The sequence below is a fragment of the Camelus ferus genome, chromosome 6 (genome assembly GCF_009834535.1).
Source record: "Camelus ferus isolate YT-003-E chromosome 6, BCGSAC_Cfer_1.0, whole genome shotgun sequence".
Lineage (NCBI taxonomy): Eukaryota > Metazoa > Chordata > Mammalia > Artiodactyla > Camelidae > Camelus > Camelus ferus.
The window spans coordinates 67549736-67574124 of NC_045701.1; the positions used below are offsets into that span (position 1 = coordinate 67549736).

At 41.8% G+C, this 24389-nt stretch overlaps 1 protein-coding gene across 1 annotated transcript in view; it reads left to right on the top strand.

Moving 5' to 3' along the window:
• The first annotated feature begins 453 nt into the window (after nucleotides 1–453).
• Nucleotides 454–24389, top strand: part of SIPA1L1 (signal induced proliferation associated 1 like 1) — a 340124-nt gene continuing 316188 nt past the window's right edge. The window contains 2 exon segments of the mRNA XM_032482300.1: nucleotides 454–497; nucleotides 1146–1205. The gene's annotated coding sequence lies outside the window, so the exon portion shown is untranslated.

A 24389-nucleotide genomic window follows, 5' to 3' on the forward strand; every position in this document is an offset into this window, starting at 1 on the left:
AATAATTAACCTTATTTTCCAAATTTAGCCAGATATCGTGACGCTGGTCTTCTCCAGATGCCCTCTCAAATTGGTTTAAAAATCTTTTGCCGCTTCTATCCCTTTCTTTCCCCACCATTAGGGTGTAGGGCAAAGGAGGGGACAGGTTGGAAACTTGCACCCACGTTTGCTGCTTCTGCTCTCCGCAGGAGACAGGAATCCAGGGCTTTGCCGTCGTCATAGCAACTAGGAGTTCCGCGGTCCCCCACCTTCCTCCAACTCTTTCACTTCCCCCGCCGCCTGGGCTGAGCTGTCGCTTCTCTCGCGAGATTTGAGCGCAGCGTTAAGCCTCGCCACGGTGATCTCACCCGAGACTTGGGGAGGGAGGAAGGGAGTAAAGGAGGGGAAGGAATAGGGAGGGGAGGTAGGGAGGGGAGGTGGGGAGGGGAGGGGAAAGGCGAGTGCGGCGCCGCCACCGCCGGCAACTTTGTGAGCGAGTTCACTGTGTGCGTGAGCGAGTGAGCGAAAGTCCGAGCAGCCCTGAGTCCCCGGGAGGTGGGTCCCCGGGGAGGGCCAGGTCAGGGCTTCTGAGACCTCCTCCCCAACCCCCGCAGCCACTCCATCCTCTCCCGCCTCCGGGGCTCCCTCCCCATTTCCTCCCCCCGCGGAACCTCCTGGGCCTTCCCGCCCCCCTCTGCAGTTACCTGTCCCTTCCCCCACTCGGCACGCACCTCCCTATTCCCCCGCGCCCACCTCGGACTTCGGACCCCGGACTTCGGACCCCGGACCCCGGACCCCAGCCACCCGCACTCGCTTCCAGTTTCGGCCGCCCCCTCAGCTATTTGGCACACGGGCCGGATGGGGGGCGCTGAGCCTCGGAGGCGTCTCAAGCGGGGACCTGAGCGCCTGGACAATAGTTGATGCCCGGGAAGCCGGGCACCTCCGCCCCCCACTCCGTCGGGAGCGCGGCCCCCGCCGGCTGCTCTCCTGCTTGCATTCCGGGTGCCCCTCGGAGGCAGGCTCAGGAGTTGAGCTGATTCCGCCCCCGCCTCCCCGAGCCCCCCTCCGCTCGGCGCCCGCCCCGGCCTAGCCGCCAGCCGTTCTCTGCAGAGGAGGCGGCGAGTGAGCGCGCGCCGACCGTCTGCACGATTTCTCTTTCTCCCCAGGGAGAGCGCGCGGCGGACGCGCCCCGGACGCGCGGCTGCACCGGGAGGCCGGGCCGAGAGGTAAGTTGCTCCCGCGTCCCGGGTCCGGGCAGGGGAGCGGGGGTGCAGCACTGTTGACAGCCCCCACCGCAATGTTGGCCGGGACGCGGGTCCGGAACCCGGAGCAAGACACCAGGAGGCCGGTCAAAGTTTTTATTTCCGATTTGGTGGCGTGCTTATAGCGCAGCCCGGCGGGGGCGAGTCCGGGCTGCACCGCGCCCGGCGCGCGCGCGCGCGCGCACCTTGGAATCCGAATCTGCACAACTCTCCGCCAGGCGCCTGTGCTAGAGGCCGGGAGACCCGCGCCCCCGTCGAGGTGGCTGCGACCACCCCGCTGCTCGTCTCCACCTTCAGTCACCTGGGTGAGCGCTTTGCAGGCTGTGCAGGAGGGACAGGCCGAGAGGTTTACTCGTGAGAAAGGAGGAAGAGCAGCTCGGTGCCCGCGGGTGGTTAATTTCTCTCCCGGGGGTCTGGTGGAGAGTGGAATCCGGGGATGCTCTAGCCAGCTTTCCTTGGAGCGAGTAAACCACGAGAGGGCTGGGGAAGCGTGAAGGTACTGCAAAAAAAAGAACTTTTTCTCCTTCACCCCGTTTCCAACTTCTCTTGACCTTAAAGGAAATTTGCCAGGCTCCCTATCGCGCTCCACGGCATTTCTAGGTGGACAAGTAATCGTGTTGGGCAGGTTGAAATTTCATCGGGTTCACCGTTTGGAAAACAGAGAAGCAAGGCAAATGGCTCACTTTCAAGGAAGATGTTTCATTGAGTTGTTGGTATTCGTTTTGAAGAGAAGCATTTGGGGACTGATGGCTCCTAGGCTGCATTTACCTTACAGATTTTATTTTTCATGACGGGTATTGTAGAGGCAGCATTCACTGAAATTCTTACTATCTGCTAAGCGATTGTATTTCTAAACTGGGAGCCAGTGATGCGATGCAAATTTCAGAGTAAAGGTGTCGACTTTCATCAGGTTCCAGGTCTATCTGGATGAACTGGGGTTGGCGTTTCCTCTATAAAGCAAACCTTTTATGTTGAAACTCTGACTCAGACTCTTAAAGCCATTGTTTTTATGCTGGTACTCTGTGGGAGTTAAGTGTCAACTTTCCCTTGTTTTCTCATATGGAATATTCATCCAAGGCAAAGATTCTCTGACCTAATCTTTTGGAAAAGTACATGATTAAATCCTACAGAATCATTCTCTGCATCCAGTTCAGTAACAGTATTAATTTTCTGTATAATCCTGATTTAATGACTTTCACTTTCCCCTTTTTCATTTTTAAAAGGTACAATTAAGCCACCTTTACCAGGAAAGAAAAAAAAAAAGCTGATGGAAGTAATATAGGACAGTGGTAACAGCAGTAGTCTCAAATAAAAGGTTTTCATAAAACAGTTTATAGTCACTGATGTGTCCGACTATTAGATGACATGCTAGTTATTCACAAGAATATTAATATTAAAATATTTTTCCCATGGAATAAATTATTTATACTAAGGCATTAGCAATTAACAGTGCATTTAAAATGATTTTAGTGATGATCTGCACATAAATGGTTAGGGGCGAAAGAAGAGATTTTGAAGGAAGAATGGTTTTATGTGGCTGACAACTTTTATCTCATTATACTAAGTAAAGGACTCTTGAAGTTGACTGTATCATTAGATTTCTCTAGTTGACTGAAAGAACAAGTTTGACAAGTGGCTGAAGACAGTCAGTAGGTGTTGCTGTTAGCTTCTCTGTAGTTCCTGGTACTGCTCCTTGAGTTTGAATTTGCAGTTCTGGTGCAGTGAACTTTTTAGATCTGAAGTGTCAGGCAGTGTTAGTTATGACTTCGTCATAGGATTCTGTGGCAAGGTTGACTTGATAATTGCAAAGCAGCTCACTGAAATTCTATATTAAGATTCTTTTAACTCTATCCTTTCACTATTATTTCCTCACTTTTGTATTTATTTTGCTTTTGCATTGAATTGGGTGTGTAATATTTGTGTACCCCCCCAACTCCCTTGATTTTTTTTTTCAGCAACTTTTAAAAAACACCTTCTAGTAACTTTATTGAAGTCACAGATTGAAGATTGCTTGAGATTAGTGGTTTTGTAAAGACTTTGGAAGATCTTGGTTGACTCTGAGTTGGAATATGTGTGTGTTCTGTCTTATGGTTGCAGCTTGAGTTTTTCAATAAGTGGCTGTTTTCTATCTCTTTGAACTGTGGAACAGTAGCAGGAGGAGAGGCAGAACAGTATGAGTACAGATTCTCTGCATCTTTCTGACTTAGGGGAAAGTACATGGTGATTAATGATAGCACGATTATGTGCTTCCTTCAGGCTCAGTGTTGTGCTATCATTTCTCTTGGTCCACATCAGTGCACATGTGAAGCATGCCTGAAGATTTTCAGGTGACATTGCAGATTTGAGCCTTTTGATTCACTGATCAAATGGGAATTTCTCTAAGGAAGACAAATAGACTCATCCCTATGATGTAGAGCTAGCACTCAGATACACAGTGCTTCTTTCTTCCTTTTCACTCAAACCATAAAAGTTCTTAAATTCAGAAAAAAAATTGTCCTCCATAATATCACTGTATTCCTAACCTTTTGAAATTTGTGGTAAGTCAAACAGCATTTATTGAATGCCTCTACCTGGGAGGCATGCTGTGTTAAGATCAGTGATTCCAGAGGTGAGTAATAGTGTGTTCTTGGCCTCAAGGAACTTAACAGTGCAGTGAGGCCATTTGTAGTAACCTTTCCTGGTTTGGTGTTCTGATACCCTGAGTTTTGGATAGCAGGCAATTAAAAAAAATTTTATTAAATTGAAGTGTAGTTGATTGGCAATCTTGTGTTAGTTTCAGGTGTACAGCAAGGTGATTTAGTTTTATATATATGTATGTGTGTATATATATATATGCTTTTCCAAGTTCTTTTCCATTATAGGTTATTACAAGATATTGAATATAGTTCCCTGTGCTATATAGTATGTCCTTGTTTATCTATTTTATATATATAGTACTATGTATCTGCTAATTCCAAACTCCTAATTTATCCCTCCCCCCCTTCCCCTTTGGTCACCATAAGCTTGCTTTCTGTGTCTGTGAGTCGGTTTCTGTTTCGTAAATAAGTTCATTTGTATCATATTTTAGATTCCACATATAAATGATGTCATATGATATTTGTGTTTCTCTGCCTGACTTATTTCGCTTTGGTATGATAATCTCTTGTTCCATCCATGTTGCTGTAAATGGCATTATTTCATTCTTTTTCATGGCTGAGTAGTATTCAATTCCACCAAGTATTGCTTCATGTTCCATTGTGTGTATATATGTGTGTGTGTGTGTGTGTACATCTTTATCCGTTCATCTCTTGATGGGCATTTAAGTTGCTTCCATGTTTTGGCTATTATAAATAATTAATAGGCAATTACTTTTGAATTTTAACTTACTTAAATTAATTTTTGAAATAATGGGGCCCAGTGTTTGTCCTTGGAAGGTCTGGGTTTTAAATTTTCCAGCTATGAGATCTTAAAAAAATAATCAAACCTCTTTCTGAGCTATTTTTCTGAAAAAAGTGTGATTCTGCACTGATGGGCATAATACTTGCTTCACAGCTCTGTTGCAAAAATTATTGAGAATGTATCTATGGAAGTCTTTTGTAAACCATAAAGTCTTATTTGTAATTGCACTTTCCTACTTTCTGATGAAGAGATTCATAGATTGTTGAAGTTAGAAGGGATTTTGAGCATAAATCATTTGGCCCTTCTTCTCCATTTCACAGATGGGGAAACTGAAGCCCAGAAAGTTGAAGTGCTTTTTTTGAAGGTTGTAGAAGTACTAGTCACTGATCACACAGTGATTGGAAGGCAGGTTTTCCAATTTAACTGAACTTCTTTGCTTCCTGTTTTTTTTTTCCTAACTTAGAGTCTGTTATGTTAAAGTTTATTTACTACCCCCGCCACAGTCAAGTGTTCAGTATTTATTAAATGCCTAAAATGAGAGGAAGCAAAACTTAAAATGAAATGTATATGAAGGTTGAAAAGTTATGAAAACCACATTGATGTAGTGTTTGGTAACTAAGCTTTAGAGTTACTCAAATTACAAAGTTATGGAAAAAGAAATTATGAGTTTAAGTATTTACATGGAAAGCCTGTGGTCTTTTTTTTTTTTTAAAGGAATGTTGGCTAATTCAGAGCATAATATACTTTGTATGCTCTTTAGAGAAGCCAAACTTAATTTGTTGTAGTTGACCGTTTTCTTCCCATCTTAAACTCGTTTTTCATTTGGCAAAGAAAGTGGTTGTGCCTTCCTTGTTTCTGGAACGGTGGCAACTTTAGACCTTCTCTCTCAGCGATGTTTCTGGGTTACCAGGGGGTGGGGGTAGGGGCTGGGGAGGATGGTCCGGTGGAGGGGTAATTGCCCATAAAACAGGAAGAAGTTGTAGGAGCTTCCTGTTGAAACCGCAAGTGATTTATATATCACCACCCTACCTTCCCCTGGGGTAATCTGAGCCAGGAGAGAAGAAACATCCCTGCTGGTTGGGTGACTGCCCTTTGAGTGTGGGACTCTACCTTTCCTGGGGAGGGTTGAGCATTAAGTTATTCCTTCAGTGCTCACACAAAAATTTGTGTCTTTCCCACCTACGGTGCTGGTTAAAATACGAGTGTCACTGTCACTTGAGATTGACAGTCCAACCTTCTCTCCACTGCGCTTTTACTTTTTTGGTGTGGGTAATAAATTGGCTCCATTGGATTTTTGCTTTTAGTTTTTTCTATGCTTAGCTAATTAACAAAAGCAAAACAAAGCCTACACACTTTTATGGCATTTTGTTTTCCAAAGGTTTTATATATGTAAAGCTAATTATTCTTGGATGACAGCTCATTTATTCTTTTGGTTGGTTTTTGGTGAGCTCTGGAGTGAGTCATAGAAACAAGGAATCTGTTTTCTTTGGCTCTCTGAAACGCAGGTGATTCGAGTGAGGGTTAGAATAACGTGAGTGTGATTGGGTTGTGATCACGAGGGTAGGAAAATCTGTCGGGTATATCTTTTGAGGGAGGGGCTGGTCCTTCCATTTTCTCCTTTTACTGTGGCTGGGGAGGAATAAGGTAACCTGGTTGCAAAAGAGAACATGTGTGTTTTCTTGAAGATCTAGAGAGATGGCACCAAAACGACCCAGTGGAATGTCAGGGCCTTCTTTTGTTGGACTTCAGTCAACAGCAGTGCCTTGTGTGGTGCGCCACGGAGTGGGGTGAAGCTGTTTCTCTTTGCTTCTAGAGGTCTGGGATGAGAATTTTCAGCCTTTGGATTTCTAATTTGTTACTTGTCATGTTGCACTAGGTTCTCCCTCTAATTAGGATTGTAGCATGCCTAACTTTAAATTGTGGGAAACAGTCAATTACATAATGTTAGATTTCCCTTTTTTCAGTTTGGGAAAGGCACTAGGATGCTTGTTGGTGAATGTCCTGGAAAGAGAGAGTTACTGATTTGCACAAACAGAGGGTCACTCAGAGCCAGCTTGAGCAGACTGGCCATCCCACGGTGGCGGCCCCTGGATTCCTGTTTTCCTCTCCCACCCCCAGAACAGGTCCAGGTTAAATCAATTTCAGAGACACCAGAGTGAATTTTGGTTCTTCTTCTCTCTCTCCCTTTCTGTCTCCGCCCCCCCATCTCTTTCTTTTTTTTCCAGAAAGCCTTTTACCAAAGCTACAAGTATTGTCATTGATTGATTTTTGTGGTTCAGCGTCTTGCTTCCTTTTAGAACTTCTAAACTTCTCAGAATAAAGCTATTAAGAAATCAAAAGCAAAAGGGCTGTGTGCTGAATGCCCACATTCCTATACTCAAGACAGCTGCGATCAGCCTTATTTCCATTGGCTCCTGTATGATCTTTTTCTAATTCATTTTTCTTCATATTCTCAATTATTTGCCTAGATAGGAATTCTGGTTTGATATGTTGTGAGCTCCTGGCATTTTCTTTAACAATTTTAGTTCCCGGAATTGATTGGCAATTTGTTTTTATAAGTTTCTTTTCACTTTTTTGATGCTTTCAGAGAAGCAGCTGATAACTGAACGGTGGTATCTCATGCCCTCAGGAAGAGAGGCCACTTGTAAGGAGATACCTGTAAGATAAGTAATTATGCATTGATAGAATGTTCTAAAATTTCCACTCAATTTGACTAACTCATTCCTTGCTTCACCTGTGTATGCTCAGGGGGAAAAAATGGAAAGAAATATTTTCCCATATTTTTTCAAGAAATGTTAGTTTGTGACTTACGGGAACCACATTCCTTTTTCTTTCAAGGACTTCAAAAACAAATATTCTTACTCTTGAAATGAGGGTTAGTGTGTATTTGATTTAACTCTTCCCTTTTCCCTAATCGTACTTCTGGCTACTCCAACAAAGATCTCAGGGGCTCTGCCAATGTATTTTGCCAGAGTCTAATTTCTAAGTAGCTGGAATTTCATGGATAACGAGAGTGTACTCTGTGTGTATATATTTTTGGAGTGGGGTTTGCCTTCTGGCTTAGAATGTACCCTTGGGAATCCTGTTAGGAGGCTTGAAACTAAATGTGGTTCCTAACCCTCATCTCTTCCAGTTTGAGAAATGCCTCTCTGATTCTTCCCAAAGTCTCAGTGTCACTTTATTTTATTTTTTAAATTAAGATCCTAGTGCTGATCCTTTGTAATAGGAAATAAGATATAGTAATAATTGCATGACAAAATAATTTTTCAATAGCTACGTGATAGGTTATGAAGAGCTACAGGGGTCACAGAAAAGGCTTATTAAAAGTTCAAGAACCTCAGCCTGATAATCGCTTTTGGTGGGATTGGTCCGAAGACCGTTTTCAAGGTAGAGTTTTATAGTAGTGATCTTCAGCGGTTTGGGTCAGCAGCTGCCTGGGTGGGGGAGGGTGGAGAAGCAGTGATCTCGGGGCATTTCTTTGGGGAAGCGGCTGGATAACACGTGGATGGGTGGTTTGAAGAAATTCAGTAGGTGAATCTTTTGGATTTTTGTGGGACAATAAGGTAAACGAGTAGTGGGCTTAAACCAGAAAGCAGCTGACTAGGGTTTGTAGAAACTTCATTTTGGTTGGATAAAGGGAAAGCCTTCGATCATGTGTACAGTCCCATTGATTAAAAAAGACAGCTTGGCAGAAATTTGGAAATGACTGCCAACTGCTAAAAGGGTCAGGCTGCTTAGACTCCTGCAGTGGAGGTAGAACATGTGAATCCAATTTGGTGTTTGCATGTTGGCACTTACTTTTTTTATTGGGGTGAAAAACAGAAAGCATAAAATTTATGGTCTTAACCATTTGTAAGTGTACAGTTCAGTAGTGTTTAGGATATTCCTATTGTTGTGAAACAGAAGTCTAGAATATTTTCATCTTGTAAATCTGAAACTATACCCATTAAGCAATCCGCCTCTCTTCCCTGGCAATCACCATTCTACTTTATTATTTGTTTTATTATTTCTACTTGTAAATCATGCTGTATTTGTCTTTTTGTGACTGCCTTATTTCACTTAGCATAATGTCCTCAAGGTTCATAGATGTTGGCATGTCACAGTATTTCCTTCCCTTTTACGGCTGAGTAACAGTGCATTGTATGTGTGTATCACATTTTGTTTATCTGTTCATCCACAGATGGACATTTGGGTTGCTTCTACCTCTTAGCTATTGTGAATAGTGCTATGAACCTGGCTTTACAGATATCTCTTTGAGACCCTGCTTTCAATTTCTGTGGATATAGACTCAGAAGTGGGACTTAAGTATCATATGGTAGTTCTATTTTAATTTTTTTTGAGTAACCACCATACTGTGTTTCATAGCAGTTGCATCATTTTACATTCCCAGCAGCTGTGTACAAGTGTTAATTCCACATCCTTGCCAACCCTTGTTATTTTGTTTTTTGATACCCATTCTAATAGGTGTGAGGTGGTATCTCATTGTGGTTTTGATTTGCATTTCTCTGTTGATGGGTTATATTGAGTGTCTTTTCATATGTTTGGACATTTGTATATCATCTTTGGAGAAATGTCTTTTGAAGTCTGCTCATTTTTCAGTTAGGTTATTTGATTTTTTGTTGTTGAATTGCAGGAGCTCTTTGTATATTCTGGGTATTAGCCCCTTATCAGATACATGATTTGCAGGTGTTTTCTCCTGTTTTGTAGGTTGCCTTTTCACTCTTTTGATTGTGTCCTTTGATCCATGAAAGTTTTAAATTTTGATATAATCCCAGTTGTCTATTTTTGCTTTTGTTGCCTGTGCTTTTGGAGTCATATCCAAGAAATCATTCCTAAGTCCAGTGTCATGAAACTTCCCCTTATGTTTTCTTTTAGAAGTTTTATAGTTTTAGTTCTTACAAGTAGTTTTTTAACCCATTTTGAGTTCATCTTTATGTATGGTGTAAAGATTCAACTTCATTCTTTTGCATGTGGATATCCTGTTTTCTCAGCACTAGTTGTTGAAGAGACTGTCCTTTCCCCATTGAGTGGTCTTGACATCCTTGTTGAAGACGAGTTGACCATATATGCAATGGTTTATTTCTGGGCGCTCTGTTTTATTCCAGTGACCTCTTTGTCTGTACGCCGGTACCACCTTGTTTTGATTGCCTTAGCTTTGTAATACATGTTGAAATCAGAAAGTTTGAATGGCACTTATTTTTACCTTATGCTATTGTAGGTGTTGGTTGATGGGGAAGTAACAGAGAAGTTGGCAATAGGAAAAGCAATCTAAAGAAGTTTTGATTCTTTTGAGGGGACTAGACCCACCTGAAGAATGAGGTAAAGTGGTTTACATGGCAGGATGTATGTGAAACTAGTAGAGTGAGAGCTGTAGCCGCAAACTGTAGCTCCTGGTTTACAAAGTGCTTCCACAGATACTTAGTCCAGGGGCTTGGGGAAGCTTCAAGAAGGTGATGGACCTTGAATTGATCTTGAAGATGGGACGTGTACCTCAGTGGGTATAAATGCCCAAAACCACCCGTGTCAGTTCTGTCGTGGTGCTAAAGGGAGGTCTTTAAAGAAAGCCTCTGACAGTAATCTCAGGGGATCAGTTATTACGAGAACTGTCACTTGTGATATTTTTTTCCTTGACACTCTGCTGCCTTTCCTGTTCCAACCCAGTAGTTGCTGATTTGCTGTAGCTGCCCGTTGAGTAGCAGTGGGCCACATACAGAGATGGAATACTTAGCCACAGTACTGTTTTGTTTTCTAGGATGTGCAAAGAACATACAGTTAACCTGGCTCGGGTGTATGAGATTGACTTGAAGGAGAGAGATTGGAGCCAGAACAGTGTAATAAGTGGCTGCTTTAGTAAGTTATTTAGGCTACTTAAGACAGACTTGCTTACCTTCTTAATAAAACTATAGGCATAATTTTGGTTGGGTGTATTCAGGGGACAATTGGTAGAATTTCTATGGAGGAAAAATGTATTATGTTTGCATGTTAGTAGTCCTATAGTATAGAGTCGTTTGATGGTGACCAAGTGAATTAAGTCTACTTGGGTGGCTTTGTAAGGAGTAATTTACTCATGTATCTCTTCGGTGTTTACTGACTCCCACTGTGTTCCAGGGGCCAGTGGCTGCTTCTAGTGCTGAAAGAATACACAGCTCCTGCCCTCATGTGGCTGATATTCCTCTACTGATTGATGTCATTTTTCCCAGTGTCCTGTTCCTCTCCTCTGGTTGGATTTTTCTCTTTTGCTGAAGGCCTCCTGTTTTACTTTGATGCAAAACAACTGTGGTTGTTTATTATGAAAATAGTCCTATATTAAATACTCTTTGTGGAGAGGAAGAAAGAAACACCAGATAATTCTGCCTCTTAGTTTCCAAGGAGACCTGTCTTGGCTAAATTTATTTTATCAAGTGCTTTTCTAAGTAACAGGACTAAAGGAAACTGGCTTTAGTGAATTTTGCTTACGATTTTCCTGAAGCCCTAGGTAAGGTTTTCAAATCTTAGTTTCCTCTACTTCAAGCCTGCTCCACGAGAATCTAGAAACCTAGTTTTGGCTCATTCTGAATTTTCCCATTAATTGTCATATCCCCCTTTTGAATCTTCATTCACTTTTTCATTCGTTTGTTCATTTAAGTCTTCATTGTTCACTTTTTATATACCAAGTAATATTTTCCTTTGTAATAGGAAAGCTGAGGGTTGAATTGTTTCCTTTAAGGTCAGTTATTAAAACTCTGTAAATTGATTATTATGATTTGGGACTTTTTTTGCAGATAGTAGAAATGTTTTTGAAGGAACTGGAGAAAGGAATGTAGAGTTTTTGTTTCTAACTCAATGATTTTACTGAGAAAATTGTATAATGTGGATAATTTTAGCACTCGTTTCACTCTGATCTGAAAATAATCAGCATTTTAACTCAAATGAGACTCTTTCCTTGTAATTTTGGCAGGAGACGATTTTGAAGCTAACCTTTCTGTTATTTGTAACACTCAAGAAACTTAATTCCCATTTCTCATGATTGGTGTAGTGCCAGCGTGGGAGATTTAGAAATGCTTATCACCCCCTTCTAGGGCTCAGTTCCGAGCTGTTTGCAGAGCCTTTGTCATTCATGTGTGTGGTACACACAAGACTTTGAGATTTGGTGACATCACGTCGCTGCCTGCAGCAGAGTCCCACTGCGGATCCGCGTGCCAGTGCTGTGATCATAAGCTGGAAGTTGCCCATCCTGCCAAATGCAGAGTATTCAGCTAACATAGTGTGAGATTTCATGGCTATATAAAATTATATTTTCATTTTAATTTGTTGTTAGAAATTCAACATAGTGTCGGTTCTGTATTATCAGATTCAGTTATGCAGGGTAAAATTCAAGAATTTTCTCTGGTGGATTATTGGCTGTTATAATCTGGCCTTGCTTTTTACTGAAGACTGTTGGGAGATTGGTGTAGTCCTGGCTCTGTGACTTTGGCCATTGTTCTTTCACATACGAATCAGAGTATTCACTGAGCATCTTCTAGATGGCAGACACCGTTCTCATCCTGGATACATAGCAGTTAGCAACTCTGAGGGAGGTGGGAAGCCACCAGAGGGTTTTGCACAGAGGGTTTGGATCTGACATATTTTTAAAGGACAGAACTCTGTGATGTAGAGAACAGGGTGAAGGGTGGGGGCAAAGGTGGAAGCAGGGAGATACTGGAGGATCCTATCAGTAACCTGGGTGAGACATGGTGATAGCGGCAGTGGAGGGGATGAGAAGTGGCTGGATTCTGGACGCATCTCCAGTGGGGCTGACGTGATTGACTGAACGCTGGATGACGTGGAGTGAAAGAAAGAGCGGAGTCAAGGATGACATCACGGTTTTTGGCCTGAGCAGCTGGAATAATTGCGGGGCTGTTTCCTGAGATGGGGAAGACTGGAGAAGCAGGTTCGGGTGGGGGGCCGAGCAGCTTGGTGCGTGCCGGGTGTGTGATGCCAGTGGACGTGCAGGTGGGGAAGTCAGGTTGGCAGCGGGGCAGGTCTGGTAGTCTGCATGAGCTTCAGTTTTCTTGTGTGTGAGAAATGGGGAAAGTATTTGCCCTTCTCAGAATTCTAGAGATCAAATGTTAAACCTTCTAAAGTGAAGTCCTGTCGTGGTGGTATTATTTCTGGAAAGTGGACTTGTTACCATCTTCTGTGCTTTGTGGTCTCTTGAAATATTTCACTCAGAGGCCAGGGTGTATCATAGAGAGGTGGCATTGGCCCTCCAAAGGTTTTCTCTCTGAATAGGTGGAAAAACTTTCTCTTTGATCCCTTCTGTGATTCCCGGGCAGCTTCTGGGAGAATGTTGTATTTAGGTTCCCCCAGGGCCTCACAGGGCTTCATTTTGTGTAGAGCCATTGGAGTGATACCCAGGCGCGTGGTGCCAGACTTGCCCCTTAATAACCGTAGCTAAAGTGATTTTATTTACGTGAGAGGAAGTTTAGGAAACTAACTACAGGTAGGAAAAAAGATGGCTCTTTCCTTTCTCAAAGTCATTATTATTTCCATAACTTGGATCAGTTAACAAATCAGGTTTAATCGGCCAGATTTATTAGGGAGATCATTCTCTGTGTTTCTGGATTCATGCCTGTTTACATATTCTGGGATTTTTTGATTGCTTACAATTTTGTTATAGCAGGTGAAATATGTTGAATATATACTTGAATCCACTGAATGAAAATTTGTTTTAAGAGCCAAGTAAAAATGTTGAAAACATCAGTCTTATATTTCAACCAACAGTATTTTGAATCTATTAAAAGAAGTTGTAGGAAATAGTTTTATCCTTGAAAACAGCAATATTTGCTGATAATAAATACCTTCCCAACAGTGAGATGTTGCTTTAGGACTGCCTTCAGTCAGAAGATGATGATCATCCCTGGGTCTTCTGATCGTTAGGCTGTTTGAACAGAAAGACGACTGCTCCTGCTCCACGGCCCTCCTGGTTGCACCTGCAGTCCACAGGACTCAGCTGGCATCGGCGGTGTGTGCCCACCGCAGGTTATGTGGTTCAGAAAGAGATGGTAAAGCCATTTTTTAAGGGTGCCTTGGAGGGCCCGACACGTGTAGCGAATATAACCGTTGGCAAATAGCTGAAAACCTTTAGGAACTTGGTCTAAAAAGTACTCCAGGTGTTTGGTGGAAAGAAAGCAGTAATGACTTTAATAATGAAGCAGGGCGTCAGGAGAACAGGAACTCTGTTTTTGAGCAGACTTTGTGGAAGCATAAATTATTTGGGTAGTTCCCTGGTATCTCGCCAGCAAGAAGACATCTCTCTGTTAGGGGTTTTATCAGGTCCTCAAATTTGTAAAAGAAGTTTACCCATCGGCTCAATAATTGTTAAGTTGCATAATCTTTTGCTTTTCACCGAATTGCCTTACTGTACGTTATTTTATTTCGACATCTAAGAAACTGAACTATAGGTACCTAGTATGTTTCACTTGACACAATTGTCTGATAAAACCTAAGCCTTTGTCTTTCCTTCCGAAGTAGGTATTAGAAAATTTAGATCAATTGTAAGAATCAATTTGGAAGGGGTCTGTATATTTAAATCTCTATATTTTCCATGCCTAATATTTTCTCCCCGAAAGGAATACAACTTAGACTTGCTAAAATCTTGTAGGATTTCCAAGTCACCTAATGGCATTTTATTTGAACTCTAGTCTAATAATCCTCTTTACTGGGGAGATGCTCTCTAAGCTTCTGAAGTCCTGGTACTTATTTGTGCGCTCCTAATGTTTTTTTTTAAAATAACATTTATTGAGTTATAATTCACTTACTATACAGTTCTCCCATTTGAAGTGTACAGGTCAATAATTTTCAGTACATTCATAGAGTAATGTATCCATCACTGTAAACAGTTTAGAGCACCTTCATCACCCTAGAAGAGACTCCAACCAGCCCCCTTTGCAGTCACTCCACATTTCTCCCTAACCCCACCCCACTTCCCTGCCCCCAGCCCTTGGCCACCACTCATCTACTGTCCATCTTTATAGCTTTGTCTCTTCTGGACATTTCGTATAAATGGGATCATATGATATCTGGTCCCTTGCGCCTACTTTTTTCACCTAGCTCTGTCAAAGTGCTTTAACTTTGCTGGTCATGTTACAGATTTCAGATTCAAAACCAGACGTGCCCCATCTGTTGACACAGAAACTACAGCCTGTGCTGGGACCAGAGAAAATAGCAAAACTGCCCGTTGTGTGTGTGCGTGGAGCAGGGAGTGAGCTTTGAAGCCTTCGTAAACAAAGCCACCCCGGCCCTAATCCCCAGTGCACGCCCTGCTCTCTGTTGCATGGTCGTCCTGCCTCTCTCTGCCTGACTGTTTATTTCTTGAATTTTTCAGGTACCCCTAAGAAGTCACCTCTGCTTTCTTTTTTGGTCTGGTGCAGGACCAAGCCTTGCCTTTTTTTTTTTTTTTTTTTTTTTAATTCATTGGTCTCAACTTGTCCTGTTTGTTTTATTGCCACCATCTGAGAACAGACCCCTGACCTTTATACCTAAGGGGCTGTAGCGGGCTCCTTTCCGACCAGCTTGACTCTTGTCCCCCCAGTCTCCAGGCATCGTGTCTGACTATTCTTTCTAATGGACCATTTAGGTACCTGTGTTGCTCTGGAGGAATTTAAGTGATTCCAGTACATCAAATGTACCCTCTCCTGCCTGCTTTATGACCTTTGTCTTAGGTCTCTCCTTTCCTGTTTATCTGATTCTTTGTCCTCTCCAGGACTGTCTCTCTGCCTTCACGTGCTGAATCTCTGTGCTCTCCTTTTCTGAACTATTCTGACTTCCTTTGAGCCTTTGTTCATTTGTGAATTTAGTTCTATTCAATTCAAAATGTATGTGAAATCTGCCAAGTTCCTCACTCGTAGCTGCATCTCTCTTGTCCCCTTCCCTGCATATCATGCTTCTTACCATTATCTAATCTCCCTTGACCCCTCTGATGCAGTCCCAGCCCCTGAACTCTGGTTTTCTCTGTATCTTTCTCATCCTTCAAGGCCCACCTCCTCTTATTGTTAGAACTCATCTTGATTTCTCCCTCATTGCAAATGCTGTTGTACTGTGTTTTACACTTAAAGAGCTTACAGTTTAATAATTAAACATAATTCATCAAGGATGTTCAACCTGGAGAAGACTCAGAAGGGATGTCATCCCTTGTCACAGAAGTTGAAAGTCGCACGGAAGGAGGAGAGGTTACCTTTGTCTTCTCAGACCCCACAGAGGAGAGCAGTGAGTGAATGCAGGCATTTGAATGGGCAGCGGAGAGGACTTTTCTGATAGAGCTGCCTACATAGGCTGGATCATTGGGGTCATTGTAAAGGCCATTCAGGTTCAGACAGTTCATGGGGCCCAGTGAGATGAGTGGTTCTCAGTCTCCCTGGAGTCTCAGAATCACCTGGGCAGCGTTTTAAGTCCACAGAGTCTCGGCTGGAATGTTCAAATTGAGCAGACTGTGAAGCCAGGCTGGGAAACCTTGGAGTCAGATAACACTTCAGTGTCACAATTGTTTCCCAGATTTTTAGAGAGCCTGCCTTGTGTGGCCGTGTAATGTCGTGGGTTTTGCCTTCGTAGGATCTGGGGTCAAGGAGGGCATGCATCCTGTGATTTCTCCTGGGGGTGGATGTGAATTCTTTGAGGATGGGGACGGTTTCTCATTTTGTATGTTTATTTGCCCCAGAGGAGCGGGCTCATTGACATTCATTCTCGGGTGGTAACCCGATTACCCTGCTGTTTGCCTGATTTCCTCCCTGTCCTAAGGCTCAGACTGTGTCCTTTATCTAGTTGTTTTCTTACAACTCAACTTCTTGGTTGAAAAGGAACCGTTTGGTTTCAGTTGCGTCATGGTAGTTTCAGCCTTTTGATTTTGTTGCTGCTTAGTAATAAAATTTACATTGGTTACCATTTATTGAGCACCCAGGGTGCCAGGCACTTCCTGTCACGTTATTGCTAATCTTTATAACAAGCCCACAAGACAGATATTAGGCCTCGGAGCGGGAGCCAAGATACTGAGTTCCTGTTACAGAATTTCTTCTTGTACCTACTAGCAGATACTACAGCAGCTCCTGAGTTGAGGAATTGTCTACTGCAGTCATCTGTTGAGACTGGATAAGTTGGAGTCATGTTTTGGCTGCGTGCGTAGAATGTATTTTATTGTTGGAATGCCAGAAAGCCTGTTTACATATAAAAAAGTGGCTATGACCATTACCCTGTTAGTTCAACTTATAATTTGTTTTAAACACTGTGCTACATGGATGATAGCAGCTCTCCACCCATTTCTCCAGTGAAAGGCTGGTTTTGCTGGTACTTTTTTAAAAAATTCTTACTGATTTATTTTTTAAATTGTAATATAGTCAGTTTACAATGTGGTGTCAGTTTCTGGTGTACAGCATAATGTTTCAGTCATACTTATGCATGCATATATTCGTTTTCATGTTCTTTTTCATTATAGGTTACTACAAGATACTGACTGCAGTTCCCTGTGCTGTACAGAAGAAACTTGTTTATCTATTTTACACATAGTAGTTAGTGTCTGCAGATCTCGAACTCCCAGTTTATCCCTTCCCACCTTCTTTCCCCCTGCTGGCACAGTTTTTAAGCGTGGTAGGTAGTTTTATCGTTCATCCATGTTGTGCCACAGTGGAGAGTCAGGGACTGTTTTTTTGTGTCAGCAATGATCTGGACTTCCCAGACCTGGCTTGTGACCCATTTGGTGGTTTCTTTCCCTGCATCTGTTTGTAGGACTTTGGCCTGTCAAGGTGACCTCCGCAGTAACTAACAGTGGTCCTCCGTTAACTAACAGCGGTCATGTATCTCTTTTGCTGAGCTCCACCAAGGAATTAGTTTTATGATGGGTTCTCTACTTACATCATCTCATTTTATCCTTATGGAACTCCTGGGAGATAGGTATGATCAATATTTAACAGGTGGTGAAGCCGGGGCTTAGGAAGTTTAAGTACCTTGCCTTGTTTTCAGACTCCCATTTGTTTGTGCTCTTCCACAGGACTCAGGCGTGGTTTACACGGGAGTGACACCATTTCTTTCCATTTCTCTCACGTTCTCCTGTTGCTGGCTTCGCTAAGAAAAATTAGGTGGTGCATGAGCGAACTTTTAGGAGGTGAAGAGGAGCAGATACCTCAGGCTCCTAGAGAAAATCCTTGGATAATATATTTAATTTTCTCCTTTCCAGTGGAGTCAAGGTGATGGTGGCCTTTGAATATTCTTTTGGTCAACTTACTGAGATGCAGGAATTTACTGAGATGTGGGAAACAAACTCACAAGGGGCTCCCACCTGCCAGAGAAGTTCCAGGCGCAGGGTTGCTAATATTTCTAGTACAGATAGCTAGATGAAATGTAAATATTTATAGTTGTGGTGAAATAACTATAAATCTTCACAGAGTTTGTAGAAACAACATAATTTTTTTTTTTTTGGATAAGAACACCTTCCCTTTACTTCCCAGGTGAAGGCATGACAAAAACAACAACAACAAAAAAAGAAACAAAACCGTGAGAAATTATTTTCTGGGGGAAGTGCTTTCTTTCTCATCTTGCAGCATGAGTTCTGCTGTGAAATTGTCATCTCATCTTTGACTTCCACCTGTTGACCTAAAATTACCAAGCTGTCATCATGTCAGGATCTGCTTTGTTTTGAAATAAGTGTCTTTTTTTATTTTTCAACTTTTTTTTTAAATTGAAAGATAGCTGATTTACAATGTTTTATTACTTTCTGGTGTACAGCATGGTGGTTCAGTTACACACACGTATATATATATACATTCTTTTTCATGTGCCTTTTCATCACTAATTATTTGAGAAATGAAAATCAAAACTACAACAAGGTATCACCTCACACCAGTCAGAATGGCTATCATCAAAAAGTCTACAAATAGTAAATGCTGGAGAGCGTAAGGAGAAAAATAAGTGTCTTTTAAGAGCCTAGAGGCATGTTAGAAATATATATATATAGATTTTTAAAGAAAGATTAATGGAACTGAAGTTAGTTGAAAATACAAAAACAGGTGTAAGACCAGCCCTGGCAACAAGTGTGCTTCGAGGAAACACACTCAATTGACCAATCAGAATTGAAGCCACTAGTAAAAGCTAATGTGGTTAACTTAGGTCGTGGTGAGAAGGGGGAACCTTGTTGCTGTTTTTACTTTGCCATTGTGTTGTGGGCTTTGTATGTTCATTGAGTCTAATATACAGTTCTTTAAACTTTATGTTCGGGTCATTTCTCCAGACCAAATATTTGAGACTTCTCTTTCATGTTAAAGCAATCCTCAAGACTTTCTGCTTTGGTTTATTAGATAAGGATTTTGGGTGGTGTAATAACATGGCAGGGGTGGTTTTATCTTAATCCCCTGTTTGCTGTAGTATTTAGGCTTCCTATTTAATTTTAAGGACAAAGATTAATTTTAAAGAGTCTTGTTGAACTTTGGTGGCTGACCAGGGCCCTGATGTGCCCTCCAGGTGGGGCACAGAGGCTTGAGGTTATTGAATGGACTCAGTTTCTGGTGCGCTCCTTCAGGGCAAGATGCACAAGGATCTCGATCTGTTCACCATCCAGCTCTTGGCTTACCACAGCAGCAGTGAATCACCTTGAGTCGTTCACCTTGCCTTCGGGTTGCAGACTTTTTGTGTTTAACTGCCTTGACTGTTTGAAAGCTACTTTTTAAATAATGATACATAATTGCAATACCCCAAGTGCATTAAGGACGTGCCATATTCACATCCACCATCAGTGAGCCAAGTCCATCTTAGAATATTACCTGAATATTCATCATTCTCTCCACAAATACCGATTGAGCTGTTTTGTGCCAGGCACCTGCTGTGGATGGGGTACTGTGCTGAGTGTTGTACAGATAGTTTCACAGTCCTGTTCTCAAGAGGCTGCCAGCTTGTTGGGGGAACTCAGAAAGAATAAAGGAAAATGTCCGACAACAGGAGACAAAGGAAATCACTTAAATGCAGAGTGTTCTTGTCCTTGTCCTTCTACTTCTTATGAAAGTATTGCAGAAGGATTTGTGGAAAATGTGAAAAATGTAAGACGTTTGAAGACGAAGAAGAAAAAAGTCATCCATCATTCTACCAGCCAGGGATAACAACCATGAACATTTTCATGTTCCCTGTCTTCTAAAGATGGCTTCTACAAACAAGCAAAATGCAGAGATCGGTCTGGTAAAACAGGGCTTTAAAATGCAATTTGCTGGGGAAAGAGGTCCCGGGAAAAGTGCAGCATTTCGACTGCGGGGGCTGATGTTGGACGCAGCAGCCCCAGGGAGGGGTGTCTGGGATTTCTCAAGAAGAAAACTGGGGAACCAAGTCCAGAGCAGATTTGATCTCAGATTTCTCTGTGAATAGTTTTCCAGAAGAAGTATGTTGGGTTCTGACACTTTGTAAGATGGTAGTTGGCATCCCAGATGCTTTTCTCAAGCACGGAGTTCATTTTAACCTGTTGTAATGAGTGAAGCAGAGCCTACCCTCTAGGGCAGGATGTGAGAGAGGGTTTACAAATTACAGTGAGTCCATTGCTTGCCCAGGGTTTAAGGCTGGGAGAGTTCATAACCTAAGAAGCAAGAAAAGAAACAATGTTATTTTTGAGGGTCATTTATGTACCAGCAATTGTTTTGAATATATTGTCTCATTTAATTTCCATAGCCAAGGTTTGAGGAAGGAATTTCCCTCATTTTTATAGCTGAGATTTAGAAAATGGAGTCAGAGGCTCAGATGCTGGGCTGCATTCCACAGGGTTTCTTATATAAGGGACAGTGGCACGTATGGGCTTTGGGACCGGAGACCTGGGTAATAGTGTCACCTCAGGCAATTTCTCAACCTCTCTCTCACTTTTTAAAATGGGAATTTAAAAGGTGCTGATGCTTTACTCCCATGGTTATTGTCAAATGAAATGAGACCATGTATGTAACGCCCTTCCCACTGCTGGGACTTAGTGCCGATACATGGGAGTTCTTTTGATGGCAGTGGGATGGCAGCACGCACAGTGCCTGGTGCGTAATAGATGTCCAACAGATGCCAGTTACCCGTCCCTCCTTACAAGCCCTCCCAGCTTTTCAGTTTTCCTAGTCTATTTCCTTTGGATTTTTAAAGCCCCCAGTGGAAAGGTACATTTCACTTGGGTTATAATGGCAGGTCCTTGGATTTATAAAATAAATTTCATTTGTGTTACACAGGCAGATCCCATTTCATCAGTAGTTGTCTTAAAAGGGCATCCTGAACATTTTTCCTGGGTGTCAGATGGGGGGTGTTAGGGGTAGGAAAGCTAAGAGCTCAGATTGGGGAGAGGGGAGTGGGCAGAGGGAGGAATCAACTTGGATCTTTTCTCAGCTTAATTTGATACCTGCTAGGCTGGGACTTGTAACAGTGAGCCGAGGTTAAGAGGGCAGGACGGGTACTGTTGGGGCTATACTTGATTCTCTTTGCATACTCATACTTTGTCATTCATGTATTCAATCAACAAACAGCTTGTTGAAGCTCTCCTGTGTTCAGGGCACTGTCAGTCCTTGGGATTCAAAGGGAGGTCCGTTTTCATGAGAGCAAACCAGGTTGACAGATGAGTAACAGAAAATTACAACTCACAGTACCAGGGTAAGTGCCAGGATGGAGGACAGCTGGGGGAGCTTTGTCAAAATACATTAAAATTATTTTTCTGCCTTTGCTTCTTCTGTTAAACCTTTGAAGGCCTGGGCTGTGTCTTTTGCAGTTTTGCACTTCCAGAACCTAGTGTTAAATGCATCCCTGAATAAATAGGTATAAGTTCAAAACAGGCACAGGGATAGGATAATTATGGTACATTTCAACTATCTCTCTATTTGTGGAAATCTCAACCCTATAAATGGAGACATCTGGTAAGTTCTTGACTTATTGGTAATTCTTTTTTTTAAGAGGGCTGAGGCTGGAAATTGTGACTAGCTGCTTCATGCTGAGAACTTTGGGTGACAGTGGCAACTTTGCCTTGGGGTTTTGCCGTGGTGGAAGAGAATCTTACAGCCTAGGTTTTTGGAAAGAGATTTCACAGAGCTCAGAGAAAAGGTAGTATGCCTCCATGTCCAACAGAACTATAAAAAGGAGTATGGTTTCATCCAAATGGGTAGGAATCTCCAAGAAACAAAAGTTGGGATTGTAGGATACCAGATCATGCTGATAAGCAAAAATGAGGCCCGCTTCTGAAGTCAGCACAGCTGTTTGAGTTCATTGCAATAGAAGCCAGATTTAAAAAAAGAAAAAAAAAGCTTTATTGATATATAATTCACATACCATATAATTAGCCCAGTTCAAGTATACAATTCCGTGGTTTTTAGTGTATTCACAGCTATGAGCAACCATCACCCACCACAAGTCAATTTTAGAACATTTCATATCACCTCAGAAAGAAACCCCACGTCCCTTAGCTCTCATCCCCTCAGCTTCCCAGACCTAAGCAGCCACTAATCTACTTTCTGTTCCTATAGATTTGCCTATTTTGGATGTTTCCTATAGCTGGAATCATATCATATATGGTTTTTTGTGACTGACTTCTTTCACTTACCGTACGTTTTCAGGTTCATCCACATGGTAGCATGAATCAACTTTTTTTTTATTACTGAGTAATATTCCATTGCATGGATATATATATATATATATATATATATATATATATATATATATATATATATAAAACACTTTGTTTATCCATCAGTTGATGGGCATTTGGGTTGTTTTCCCCTTTTTGGGTATTAAGAATTATGCTTCTTACTCATGTGTAAGCTTTTGTGTGCACATGTGTCTTCATTTCTCTTGGGTCTATACCTAGGGGTAGAGTTTCCAGGTCATATGGTAGCTCTGTTTAACCTTTTGGGGAGCTGCCAAACTGTTTTCCGAAGTAGCTGTACCCTTTCCCATTCCTACCAGCAGTGTATGAAGGTTCCAGTTTGTCCACACGCTGGCCGACATTTATTGCTGTACTGTTTGGCTTTATGGGTGTGCAGTGGCATCTCATTGTGGATTTGATTGGCTTTTCTTTAATGACTAATGATGTGCATCATTCATATTTTATATCTTTGGAGAAATGTCTACTCAGACCCTCTGCCCGTTTTACAGTTGAGTTGTCTTTTTATTATTTGAGTTCTAAAAGTACTTTATATACTCTCAGTGCAAATCTTTTATCAGATTTATGATTTGGAGAAATTTTCTCCTACTCTGTGATTTGTCTTTTTACTTTTGTCAGAAGCCAGAGTTTAAGTGGTATACAGAAGAGCAAAGGGCACAGAATAGGCATGAAAACAAAATAGGCTGAATGGTCATAAGCGTTTTAGAAAGGTTACATCTGGGGTGACCTATGGCTTATAGGAAAAATTTTAAAGTTACTGGAATGATTTTAAAAAGCCTTTTGGACGTACAATACACATGAAATGCAATCATAAAAATACAGCTCAATAAATTATCAGAAAATGAATACACACGTGTAACCACTATGCGGGGTCAAGAAAGAACATTGCCAGCCCCCCAGAAACCTTCTCTTATGTCTTTGCAGCCACTTGCCCTCCTTCTTCCTCAAAGGTAACTACTCTTGTGATTTCTAACACCAGAGATTAGTTTTTACGTATTTTTGAAACTTGTTCAAATGGCATCAGATGGCATGTTTTCATATGTACTGGCTTTCTTTTATTTAACGTGAAATTTATCCATGTGTTGCTTGTAGCTGTAGTTCATTTTCATTGCTCTATAGTTTTCCATTGTATGACTATGCAACTATTTATATATTCTACTCCTGATGGACGTTTGAGTTTTAGTTTTTCAGGCTTTGGCTGTTGTGCCCTTTCTTGGATGTGTCCTGAGGTGCACACAACCTGCATTTCTTTTGAATGTATATCCAAGAGTAAGACTTGCTGTGTTGTAAAGTGTATTTATGTTCAACTTTGATAAAGTGTATGCAGGTTAGTTTTTGATCTATAAAACAAGATGAGGTAGAAGCTAGGCTCACTGTTTAATTTTTTTTTTTAATTTTTTCTAATGGAGGTTCTGGGGATCAAACCAAGGACCTTGTGCATGCTAAGCACGTGCTCTATCCCTGAGCTGTACCCTCCCCCCTCACTGTTTAATTGTAACAAGAAGGAATTCAGAGTAATTCATTCCATTTTCCTACTGTCTTTTGCAGCAAAGAAAGTAGTTTTCAGATAGAGAAGGTAGAAGGAAAATGATGTGAATAAAACAAGAGGGTTAAAATGGGTAAAAACCTCTAGGCTGAAGTGAATGGTTTCCCAGGATACCCCAAAACGCTGCAGTTATTTTTGAGGAACCCCAGTTGGGAAACTTCAGGAAATGAGAAAGTGAGAGGCTCCTGAAATCTGAAGGTGATTCAGTGCTTTTGTTTCCCAGAGAAAGGAAAATGGATTAAGTTTCATGTGAGTTTCTTGCAGAATCCTCGTGTAGGTTTCTACCCAGATGATTTGATGACACTGATTGAAAAGGTAGTGGATACCGGAGCCAGGTTGGTTTCTGTCCTTGTGAAAACATGTACTGGGCTTCCAGTGCCTGTAGTCTCCTGGCATTCCTGGTGCCAGAGGCACAGAGGTGAATGTCAAGTTCCAGGTTTAGGAGATCAGCTTGTGGCAAGAATTCTTAGTGCATTTCTTTGCTCTGTGTGTGTGTATTAATTAATTAACTTTTTATTAAAGTATAGTTGATTTACAATATTGTGTTAGTTTCAGGTGTACAGCAGTGATTCAGTTATACATATATGTATATATATAATCTCTTTCATATTCTCTTCTATTATAGGTT